General features: G+C 41.0%; 1 protein-coding gene across 10 annotated transcripts in view; it reads right to left on the reverse strand.

The window, feature by feature from the left end:
- The window catches only part of lingo2 (leucine rich repeat and Ig domain containing 2), an 867433-nt gene that overhangs the window by 423514 nt on the left and 430613 nt on the right, over nucleotides 1-13306 (reverse strand). The gene's annotated exons all lie outside the window — the stretch shown is intronic.

Raw genomic sequence — 13306 nt, forward strand, 5'->3', positions numbered from 1 at the left:
TCCATCCTTAACTCCCTTGTTTTTTAATATCGGCGTCCATGGAATGCCGCTCAGTAATTCCTTCATTTTTTGGAAGTCAGCTCTCTTAAAGTCCAGAATGCGTGTTTGACTTGTCTTAGTTTCAGCATTCCTTTGTATTGCAAACTGCAGGAGCACATGGTCACTTGCCCCTAAGGATCCAACCACTTCAACTGTATTGATCAGGTCTTCCACATTTGTTAAGATTAGATCAAGAGTTGCTGATCCCCTTGTTGCCTCTTCTACCTTCTGGACCATAAAATTATCTGCAAGGCAAGTGAGGAATTTGTTGGACTTTGTACTCTTGGCTGAGTTTGTTTTCCAGCAGATATCGGGATAATTGAAATCGCCCATGACTACTATATCTCTTCTTTGTGCCTGTTTGGTCAGCTGTTGACAGAAGGCTTCATCAAGTCCTTCATCCTGACTCGGAGGTCTGTAGTAGACACCCACAACAAGATCTTTTTGAGTCCCGGTTCCCTTGATTCTTATCCAGATGCTTTCAAGCTGGTTTCCCGGATTACAGTCTTGCATTTCTTCTGCAACGTAACTGTTTTTGACATATAAAGCTACTCCCCCTCCTCTCCCCTTTGTTCTATTTCTGTGAAAGAGGTTATAGCCCTCAATGGTTAAATTCCAGTGATGGGAGTCATCCCACCAGGTTTCAGTGATGCCTATGACATCGTATGTGTGGTGCTGTGCTAGGAGTTGGAGTTCGTCTTGCTTATTTCCCATGCTCTGAGCATTAGTGTAAAGACATGTAAGCCCCTGTGACCTCCCCTCGAACTGTTTATTTGGGATTATTGTGCTCTCTGTACTTGGTCCTTGCTGTGTTTGTGCAGCCCTCCGTTTAGCCTTACGGCGGTTCCCTGTGGTCGTGGGTAATATAGTGTTCGCCAGGCTGTTGTTCCCCTCCCCCAGTGGATTTAGTTTAAAGTGCGCCTGATGAGGTTTGTGAGTCTGTGTGCAAAAAGATGTTTTCCTACTTGTGTGAGATGCACCCCATCGCTTGCCAGTAGTCCATCCTCTTGGAAGAGTAGACCATGGTCAAGGAAGCCAAAATGCTCCTCTTGACACCATTTTCTGAGCCAGTTATTGACCTGTACTATTTTTCCGGCCCTTGTAGAGCCATGTCCTACAACGGGGAGGAGGGATGAAAAGATCACATGTACATTATACAGTTTTAGCTTTGTTCCCAGAGCTCGAAAATCATTTGTGATCTTTTGAAAAGTATGCCTAGCGGTGTCATTGGTACCTACATGAATCAACATAAGGTGGGGAGGGTGATGGGGCTTTAGGAGCCTGCTGAGCCTCTGAGTGATATGGTGTATTTTTGCCCCCGGGAGGCAGCATGTTTCTCGAGCCATCCCATCCGGTCTGGAAATGATGGCTTCCGTTCCTCTAAGGAGGGAGTCACCTACTACCAAGACCTGTTTCCTTTGAGGATTGACAGGGTCCCTTTTGTGCAAGACAGTGTGTATGTCCCCTGAAGAGTGTTCCTGTTGAAGTGAATCATGTAGGTGTAAAGTGTTGTCCTCCTCCTCAACATCCCCAGTGCATTCATCAATGACAATCCATTGAGATACATCCGAGAGCCCATTACTCTCCCAAGGATGTTCCTGTTGCTCCTGGTCTATGATTGGGGATGGAGCATTTGCATGATTACATAAGTGTGACTGTGGTGATGCACTGTCCCCGTCAGGGCTATCCCCTGCGCATTGATCCAGGATGGTCCACTGAGTGGTATCTAAGAAACTGTGGTCCTCCACAAGATGTGTTTCCTGATTGTATGTTAATGATGTAAGAATTTCAAATCTGTTGTGTAAATGCAGCTGAGCAGAGGAGTTCTGCGGAGGCTGCCTGGTCCTGCGTCTCCTTCTATGGGTGACCTCCTTCCAAGCCTGAGGGTTGTCTACCTTTGAGTTGATCTCCCCATAAGGTTCCTGATCATGGTCTTGGTGGTGTTGGTGTGATGCAGGCTGCTGATCTACAGCAGCGTGTTGTGCAGTGTCCAAGAAGAGCTCGAGTGCCTGAATGTCCTTAAGGGTCTTAATACGGTGCTCGAGCTGTTGGATCCTCTGCTCCATCAGAGTCATCTGTTTGCATTTGGAGCAGATGTAGTTGTCTAGTTTTTGTGTGAAAAAGCGGAACATGCCACAGCTGGTGCATGTGATGGGAATGTTTTGCTTTTGTTGCATCTCTTGGTGAGCGTGGTGGCCAAGTGGGATCTTTGTACAGTTAAGTAATATGCACGCACTTTATGTGCAGACTGCAACAAACCACCTCTTTGTGTATTTGTTTATGTTGCTTTCTTTCCTGTATGTACTGCAAAGGATAGTTAGTAAAGGTGCCCTTCTGGGATCAGGCTCTGGCAGAAACTCACACTGGCAAATAAAGCTTTCCCAGAAACTCAATTAACAGGGGACAATGCCTGCTGTCAATCAACTTAAGTACCTGGCTCTCTTTCAACACAACAGTCACACAACAGTTAGACTTTGACCACAGGAGCCAAGCCCAAACTCAGTTTAAAATCTTAGCCAAATCTTAGCCAAGTCCTACCTGAAGCCAGGGAGCAAAAATGTCCTCCTGCTTCCTCTGCTTCTGCGAGAACCAACTCTGTTTTGGAACATGCTATTGTTTAGTTATGGTGCGTCAACTTTTCCCTGTTTCTGTCATTGATCCTTTTAAATCCAGATTTGCTCTCTGTACTCTAGAGACAACTTTTATGAAAATTTTCATCAGGCCAAGTCAAAAAACCATTATTTGGTCCTTATTCTCCTTGATCTCTCTGCAGTCTTTGACACAGCAGATCATACTCTTTTGTTGGATTCACTTCATGACCCAGGAATTATTTATCAGTCCTCAGTTGGCTCACATCTCACCTCTCAGGTCGGTAATTTAATGTGGTGGCTACAGGTCATGCATCATCTTCATTTTCCTCTTTCAGGTGTAGTTCTACAGGGTTTTGTTATGGGCCCTTGCTTTTTTCCTCTTTATGTGCTTTTTTGGTAATCTTATAAGTTTGTATGGTTTTCACTTTCATCCTTATGCTGATGATATTTATCCACTCCAGAACTCTCTTCTGACATTGAAAATCTATTGCAGCATGTCCTTCAGCCATTTCAGCATAGATTCATCATCACTGCCTAAAACATAACATGGCAAAACCAGAAAAGCTTATATTTCTTCTAAAAACCTTCTTTTATTAAATACATTCTCCAGCACTGTTAATCATTATTCCATTTATTCTGTGAAGGAAGAACATAGTCTTGGGTTTTTTTTGTTTTTGTTTCTTTTTACTCTTTTTGTCTTCTGTTTTTTGTCTTGAAGCTGTAGCAAAATCATGTAATTTTTTTGCTTCTTGGATTTTCTGTTTTACAAAGATCAGAATATATGTATGTCTGGTTTGTTCAGAACCCAAACAATTACCGTCCGGTCAGCCTCACATCGATACCAGGCAAGATTCTGGAAAAGATCATTAAGGACGTGGTCTGCGAACACTTAGAAACAAATGCGGTCATTGCTAATAGTCAACACGGATTTACAAAAAACAAGTCATGCCAGACTAATCTGATCTCTTTTTTCGATAGAGTTATGAGTTGGGTCGATACAGGGAATGCTGTGGATGTAGCCTACCTGGATTTCAGTAAGGCCTTCGACAAAGTCCCTCACGACCTTCTGGCAAATAAACTAGTAAAATGTGGGCTAGACAAAACTATGGTTAGGTGGATCTGCAATTGGCTAAGCGAACGAACCCAAAGGGTGCTCACCAATTCATGGAAAGAAGTGACAAGTGGAGTGCCGCAGGGCTCTGTCCTGGGCCCGGTTCTGTTCAACATCTTTATTAACGACTTAGACAAAGGGTTAGAAGGCACGACCATCAAGTTTGCAGACGACACCAAACTGGGAGGGATAGCTAACACTCCAGAAGACAGGAGCAGAATTCAAAACGATCTTGACAGACTAGAGAGATGGGCCGAAACTAACAAAATGAAGTTCAACAGGGAAAAATGCAAGATACTTCATTTCGGCAGAAAAAATGGAAATCAAAGATACAGAATGGGGGACGATGCCTGGCTTGACAGCAGTGTGTGCGAAAAAGACCTTGGAGTCCTCGTGGACAACAAGTTAAACATGAGCCAACAATGTGATGCAGCAGCTAAAAAAGCCAACGGGATTCTGGCCTGCATCAATAGGGGAATAGCGTCTAGATCCAGGGAAGTCATGCTCCCCCTCTATTCTGCCTTGGTCAGACCACACCTGGAATACTGCGCCCAATTCTGGGCACCACAGTTGAAGGGAGATGTTGACAAGCTGGAAAGCGTCCAGAGGAGGGCGACTAAAATGATTAAGGGTCTTGAGAACAAGCCCTATGAGGAGCGGCTAAAAGAGCTGGGCATGTTTAGCCTGCAGAAGAGAAGGCTGAGAGGAGACATGATAGCCATGTATAAATACGTGAAGGGAAGTCATAGGGAGGAGGGAGCAAGCTTGTTTTCTGCTGCCCTGCAGACTAGGACACGGAACAATGGCTTCAAATTAAAGGAAAGGAGATTCCACCTGAACATCAGGAAGAACTTCCTCACTGTGAGGGCTGTTCGACAGTGGAACTCTCTCCCCCGGGCTGTGGTGGAGGCTCCTTCCTTGGAGGCTTTTAAGCAGAGGCTGGATGGCCATCTGTCGGGGGTGCTTTGAATGCGATTTCCTGCTTCTTGGCAGGGGGTTGGACTGGATGGCCCATGGGGTCTCTTCCAACTCTACTATTCTATGATTCTATGATTCTATGGGAGTAAGTACCATCTGACCTAGATGACTTCTCCTTATCTTTGAGCCAAGAAGAAATGCCCGCATGTAAAAGCATGCAGCCTTTTTTGATACTTAAAGCTTGTTGAAGAATGAGAGTTTGTGTTCACGTTACTAGGCCCTCAGATGCTGAGAGCCAAAACACCTCGCTTTTTCTTTTTGAAATTTCGGCTACCAATTTTATAATATATAAGCTTCTACATTTAAGAAGTTGCTTAAACAGTACCATTTACAATGGTGCCACAATTTAGTGGAGAGGTGAAGGTGGTGATGTTGGAGCTAACAGCTCTGACAAGCAGCTACAGGTTAATAAAGTAGTTGTATTCCAGGTCATGACTTTTTAACAGAAAATTTGAACTCAGAGGCAGAAAAAAACATGTTAAGGATGGGTTCTCAACAAAATCAAAACAACATATATCGGAAATTCACTACTTCCTTCTTCATCGGCACTAAGAAGAAAGTAAGTGTTATGTTGTGGTTGGGAACCTAGGGAATGTAGCATAGCAGTCAAGCTAGTTGTGGCTGGATCAGGTGGGGAAATAGTTCCTGCATCAAGAAAAATCCAAAATCTTGGGGCAGGATTCAGGCTTTCACTTGACTTAGGTTAAGTCCAGGACAAGGTGACTTTAAGGTGACCATGCTCCAGGTCAACCCAGATCATATGCCATATAACTACCACAGGGCTGATCTGAAGCTCACCAAATTAAGAAGTGAGTGGAGATTCTTAAAGACAACATTTTAAATCAAGACTGCCAAAGTCAAAATTGCAAATGTAAAGGGATGATTGTATGTGTTCTGATTTTCAACTCTGAAATATTGTAGAGTATGTTCCCTCATTTGAGGTTATGGCAAAATGTGCACATTCTTGCATCACCAAATGGATGTATTCCACCTGTTACAAATACAGTAGAGTCTCACTTATCCAACATAAACGGGCTGGCAGAACATTGGGTAAGAGAATATGTTGGATAATAAGGAGAGATTAAGAAGAAGCCTATTAAACATCAAATTAGGTTATGATTTTACAAATTAAGCACCAAAACATCATGTTATACAACAAATTTGACAGAAAAAGTAGTTCAATATGCAGTAATGCTATGTAATAATTACTGTATTTACTAATTTAGCACCAAAATATCATGATGTATTGAAAACATTGACTACAAAAATGCGTTGGATAATCCAGAATGTTGGATAAGTGACTCTACTGTAGTAAAATTTGATGGAATTCTAAAAAAAAGTTGATGTGGGAGAGGGATAGTTTAGCCTATCATATTTGTTGTTTGTGGCAAGCTCTACCTCCAAATGTGATTTTGGCAAACTAAAAAAAAGACACGCAGATTAAATCTCATGTTTAGTTTGACCCTAAATGTGGTTTAACTATAAGATTCTCACCTCAAAATATTGTGTCCTTCCCATTACAATCTTTCTCCATGCATTTGATGCTCACAAAGCAACAGACTGATATTTGATAAAACATTGGCTGTGTATGTGTATATATCACAGGGATTGTGGAAACTGTTTTTGGAGCAGACTAAATGAATTTCAGTACAAATAGAGAAGTGGGGAACTTGCATCAAGGATGCTGGCAAGATATTCTCATGACAGATAGACAGATGTGCTGTGACATCCCACCTCCAACCATGGAAGTTGTATATATAAAAGCAGGTATAATCACACAAGTTCTGGCACAGAGCCTGTACACACAGTGAACTATGTCTTATATCTTGGTGCTGAATTGTATGTGGGGGAGGGGATCTGAAAAAAAGACAAGAAAAAGAATTTTGGAAATATTATTTTGAATCATTGCCAATCTTGAAGCATTTTCTGTTCCAATTGATAACTGGATAGGTGATGCTATTTGTGTCTTGAGCTTCTCAGGGCATTATTTCACTATTCAACATAAGGAACTTTCACTGCAAAATTAATCTTCCTCCAGCTTGCTTTGTAAATCTAATAGGAGAAGGGCTATTTGTTGTCTCTCATTTTCTAAACTATTGCATTATTTATATGCAGAAGGACAGCTTTTGCTCCTTTGCTTAGGGACTTGGTGTGTGTGTGTGTGAGAGAGAGAGGGGGGGGGGAGAAATGCAAAGGCAGCAAAACTTTACCAGTATGTTTCTAACATTGAGAGTATGTGAAGCTCAGTGGAAGTCTGAGCTCTTTACTTCACTAAGTTCGCCTTGGGGGAACCCTCAGACAGATGTCGGTTGCTCCCTGCTCAAACCCTGCACATCCACAATTCATACTCACCAAAAGTTCTCTGTCAGTGCTGTAAAGAAATCTTAACTATGCTTCCCTGGGATGTTTTTAAATATTTCCTCAAGCACTCTCTAGTTTAGCTGTCAACAGTATTGCTATGAAAAAAATTGGAACTGAACACTTCTATACCTGTTTAAATAAAATGGTAGTTACAATTGCTAGGGTGCACTAAACGAGTAATAATGATGGAAATCTTCATAATATTTTAACCTGAATATTATGCTCAAATATTAGGCTCAAATCTTATGGAATTGACATTTGACATGGGAGGCTTTTGGTTTGAGGCTAGGGACCTCATCAGACAAGAGTGAAGAAAGTGGAGAAAAGCTGAGGGAACCATCTTACACCGTTCCCTCCCATCTTTCCCCATCTTCAGGAATGGCCAGCCGTCCCATGTGCTTACCGTGCCTTTCTCTGTCTTTCTGCTGCTTGAAGATGGTATTTGGGTTCAGTTTTCATGTACTTAGTAAACGGAGCACCACAGAGTACTACTAGAAATGCCTTTACATTATCTGATATCCTCCATGGGGCTCCTGTGGGGCTCCGTTTCCTAAGCGCATGGAAACAAAGCCCAAAGACTGACTGATGATGTCTTAGGAACCAGAGAAGAGAGCTATCGAGGACTATATAAGCTCAGATCGTAGAACTTTCTTCAGCACATTTTCCAAATATTCTGATTTATCTACCCTTAATAGGAATAGAGTGCTGCTGGACTAGCTAACTAATCATCTTAGTCGATTGGAAATACATCCATTCACTGTGTGTTAAGTGTTGTTGTATTAATGTCTTATAATTTGTCTTTTGTGTTTAGATTTTTTGTTTTTGATTGTCTCTTGAGGAGCCCCGATGGCGAAGTGCATTAAAGCACTGAGCTGCTGAACTTGCAGACCGAAAGGTCCCAGGTTCAAACCTCGGGAGCGGCGTGAGTGGCCGCTGTTAGCTCCAGCTCCTGCCAACCTAGCAGTTCGAAAACATGCCAATGTGAGTAGATCAATAGGTACTGTTCCGGTAGGAAGGTAACGGCGCTCCATACAGTCATGCCGGCCACATGATCTTGGAGGTGTCTACGGACAACGCCGGCTCTTCGGCTTAGAAATGGAGATGAGCACCAACCCCCAGAGTCAGACATGACTGGACTTAATGTCAGGGAAAACCTTTACCTTACCTTGGTAGTGCTTGGGGATAGCTACTCCTCAAAAAAGGAGCTGTTATGTGGCATCTCATAAGGGGCCATTCTATCCCCAATGCTTTTTAATATTTATATGAAATCAATGGGAGAGATCATCCACAGTAGTGGGGAGGTGTGATAATATGCCAATGATACCTAAAAATATTCCTCTGTGCCCTCAGAAACAGCCTCAGCTAAAGATAGATTGTCTCCTCTGAATGAATGGCTGGAGGAGATAATGAGTTGGATGAGGAAAAACAAAATGAAACTGAATTTAGTCAGAGATGCTTTCTATAAGGGTTCTAATATGGAGATGGAGCTGTGTCAACCAGTTCTGGATGAGGTTACACTCCCCTGAATGATTGTGTTTGCAGCATGGGAGCCTCCCTAAATATCAGCCCAGGTACATATAATGGTTAGGAGTGCTTATTATCTATCACTTTTGGCTAATACATCAGTTGCACCCCTTCCTAGATTTAGAGAACCTAAAGCTGGTAGGGCATGTGCTGGTAACCTCAAGGTTGGATTTCTGCAATGAGATTTACATTGGGTATCTTTGCACCAAATTCAGCAACTCCAGTTGGTTTAAAATATGGCAGCCAGATTAGTTACAGGAACATCCACGAGTGTACATGTTATACTTATACTAAAGTTACTTCAGAGGTAGGGCTGCCTTTTAGTTTCTGGGCAAAGCACAAAGTGTTGATTTTGACCTTTAAAGTCCTATGTGGTTTGGGTCCAGGTTACGTACAGGATTGCTTTCTTCCATACAATCCGCCCCAAACACTTAGGTTCTCTGAGGGATGGCAACTGTCACCCAGAGGACCTTTTCATTGGCTGCTCCAAGACTGTAGATGGTTAAAAAACCATCTAAAGACCTATCTCTTCCAGCAGGTTTACCCAGCTACTTTTAATTACAAATTTTAAACTTGAGTCTTTTGTTTAATCTTTGTTCTGTATATCTTAATAATATATTTTAATATGTTTGTCTTTTTTAGAATATTTGTAAATGATTGTGTAAATGATTAGCAATGTTGTAACCACCTCGAGCCAAAAGGAGAGGAAGGTAAGAAGAATTATTATTATTATTATTATTATTATTATTATTATTATTATTATTATTACAGTAGTGTCTCACTTATCCAACGTTCTGGATTATCAAACGCATTTTTGTAGTCAATGTTTTCAAAACATCATGATATTTTGGTGCTAAATTTGTAATACAGCAATTACTACATAGCATTACTGAGTATTGAACTACTTTTTCTGTCAAATTTGTTGTATAACATGATGTTTGGTGCTTAATTTGTAAAATCATAACCTAATTTGATGTTTAATAGGCTTTTCCTTAATCTCTCCTTATTATCCAACATATTCACTTATCCAACGTTCTGCCGGCCCGTTTATGTTGGACAAGTGAGACTCTACTGTATTATTATTATTATTATTATTATTATTTTCCTTTCCACAGAATGCAATAAAGTAGCAGGATGTGTTATGTGTTATGGAAATGTATGTTGGGCTGACTATATATATGTACACATACACATACACATACATATTGAGGTAGTCTTATTAATAATGCTGTAGCAGTATAGATCATGTTTATATCACCCCATTAGCTAGGACTGGTATATATTCAAAAACAATGTGGGAACTGATTCAATATTCTGCTCCCAAAACATCTGTAGGAATCAGGATGAAAATTCAGTGATTTATAAACCAGTTCTACCTAGACCTCTTAGAATTCATGGGCAAGGGAGCAGACATAATCCTTCCTCTGGTTGTAATTGGTTTCTAAGGTACTAACATTCACAAATGAGAAGTTTGCACCTCAGTTGCAAGAAAGCTGCTTCTTTTCCTGATGTGGTAATATTGATTCTTCGTATGGTAAGGTGGTTTCAAATCCTCATCTGGTTGCACAGAGGTGGGAAGGTCAATTCCTGAAGTGTTTACCACCTCACAAAAGACCTGCGAATTGTCTCTTAAGTTTCAAATTTGCAACATTATTGTAATATGGCTGGTCAAGTTGATGCTGGCATAACGTTAGTGTTATTGCTATTCTAAACTGAACCGAGTGGTATATGACACATTAATCGAAGTTCATTAAGGACCTAAATAGGACCTGAGGTAAGGTTATGATCTTTCTGCCACAGCATTGTGAGTTATCGTGATTATGGTAAGAAGATGTGAACCGGACTGTGGAGTTGTGGAGTTTTTTTTCCCATTCAAGGCTATCAAATTCCCTCATATATGTAAATGCCTGCTTTGCAGGCTTCTCTTTGTTTTTTTCTCACTCCTGATAGTGCACTGCAGAAAACCCAGCTGTCTCCTTCCCTTGCTCTAAAGCTGCCATTTGCCAGCTGTCTTAGAAGTCTTCACTCAGATTCTGACACCTCTCTCTCCACATATCCTCCCTTTCTCATTAGCTTCCAGATTCAGACCCATGCCTAAGACAGACCTTGCATGACCCTCTCCACCTCTGCTTTTCTCATTCTTGTCTCATTCAGTGTTAATTCCACCAAGGCTGCCAGTCTTGACGTGCCATTTGCCCCGTATATCCCTCAAATATTTCCACACACTGAACTAGTCACCTTGCAACGTCTTCAGATATAATGGGAAGGTGGTAGGTCAATCCAAACTTTGCTGGGAGAATTGCAGGTGTTCGTTCTCCTCTGCAAAATCGAGCAAACACAGAGGCATATGTGTACATCACTTCAAAAACTAAATTTTGGAAGCCTGTGGGTGCTAAGGTTCATTCATGTTCTGATTTTTAAAGTAATATGTCATTCAGAACCACGTGAAACAATTATAACCATAAGCAAACAAAAAAAACCCCAATACAGTATTTTCCCCCTAAAATGATTTTGTATGGTAAAGGGTTTACCCTCACAGGACAGTTCAATCATTGCTGACTTTAGCCAATTTCAATATATGCTTGAGATATATCACAGAAATAAGGACACCTATCTATCAATGCATCCATCTGACTGCTTTTCTCTATAAACAGCATCCAAGGCAGCTCATAGACATCTAAAAGTATGTTTAAAAATTATTTATACAAATGTTAAATAATAGTTCAGTTAAAATGATATCAAAAATGCAATACACAAGAATAAAAACAGATAAAAACATCTCTCATGCAGTTCAAAGGTAGTGGGTTCTTGATTATTTGATATCCTTATGAAGATACCTGTTGAATCAGAACGTAGCCTGCTGGTATCTTTTCTACCAGGTAACAGCTTTTCAAGGTTCAGCCAGAGCTTTTATCTAATCTCCTAAATTGGAGGGTTTAACTACAGATGCACTCATGCATGTAAGCATATGTGTTGGGCCTGAAGAGAGTCTAGGATGTAATGAAAGATTGCAGGATAATTTGTAGTAGACTGGCAAAATCAACCTTGTTCACCCAGGTAATTCAGAGGGATACCAAAATGGATGATATCAAATGCCACAGAGAGATATAGGAACATCTGTAGGATTCTATTTCTCCAATTAATTTCCTAGCATGGGCCATCCACCAGGGCAGCAAAGAAAATTTCTGTCCCCAAATGAGGTATAACAAAATGGAAACTGATTCTATTTGCTCGAAGAACTTGCCCAAGTAGTTAATATTGGAAGGCAGACAATAATGTCCCTGGTCATGCAAGCAAGCTTGTGGGTTTGTTTCATCTCTATCTTTTTGCATGCAGTTAGAACAACTCCATGTTTAAGAGAACCATGCCTTTTGTTCCAGCCAAGTCAGATTTCAACAACCAAAAAGAACACAAATCCAACCATGTCCAGTAGCTATCCATCTTCCAGGCAGCTTCTCCATATCCTTAGGTGGCACAAGTGAAACCTTAGCCATAACAAGATCAAATGGTGCTGTAGTTGAGCTGTACTAGCTCTGATCCTGTCACATCTAAGGCAATGGCACAGAGACAACCAATTTTATTCACGGAACATGATAAACATTTGTCACAGTGGCAATGACAAGTCACCCTGAGTCCCCCTGGAGAGATAGGGTGGCATATAAATCTATTATTATTATTATTATTATTATTATTACTATTACTATTACTATTACTACTACATAATGAGCCTTTGAGGCTTCTACCATCTGCACCTGAGAGCAGATCTCTTACAGCTGAGAGCTTTTGTAGAAAAAAATGGTGGCAGGGGTATTGCATGAACCAGGGTCACATTTTTACCACTTCTGGCCTAACAAACTGAGATTAAATAGCAGAAAGAACAAGTGATAAGCTAAGCAAAGAAATGGGGAGGGAAGGAACTAGCCTCAAAAATGTCACACTCACATTTACTCTCTAATTCATTTTGCTTGTGTACGGCAAATGATATTTAAGTGTCCTGCTTCAGTGATTTACATATGGTTTTTGTCTTTATCCCAAGGTGCTAGTGACTCGCTTAAGTAAGGAAAGCTTGTGGACTAATTGGCTTGGACCTAAGAGACTACAATTTGAGCTTGGTGTTTGGCAGCTTAATATTGGTGTGCTTTCCAAAGGCATTTTGCTGAAGTAAATCCATGTGAAGTGAAGTGAGGCCCAAGGATACTTCTAGAATATCTTGATATTGATTTGATGTATCTGAGATATTATCCAGGAAGAAAGAGAAGGAAAAGAAGGGGGTGCTGTGGAAGATTGCCTAATGTATGCTGCAAGCATTAAGATTGTGATATCTCGACATTTTGGGATAAGGTGACTCCATTTTAGAAATGACTCAGCCAATTGAACTCAAATTGGAGCCCAGATGGATGACCTCAAGGGATCCCTGCTTATTACTCTAAAACCAAAAAGATAAATCAAACTGTTCTCTCCCAGATCCAATCTGGGAGAGAATGCAGAAGCACAACCTGGGGGGGGGGTGTCATTTCATGACAGCCTCTGACAAACAGATTGGGCATAATAAATTGGAATTAACCATCAGTAGATTATCTCATGGTACATCTCCTGTGAAAGCCCATTAACTTGCTCTCCGCACCCAATGTTTTCAACTATAGGATCCACCCATGAATCCTATCACCCCTTGTTCTCAGTTAGATATGTTTGTGGGACTCAC

This window comes from Anolis carolinensis, chromosome 2 (genome assembly GCF_035594765.1).
Source record: "Anolis carolinensis isolate JA03-04 chromosome 2, rAnoCar3.1.pri, whole genome shotgun sequence".
NCBI classification, from domain to species: domain Eukaryota; kingdom Metazoa; phylum Chordata; class Lepidosauria; order Squamata; family Dactyloidae; genus Anolis; species Anolis carolinensis.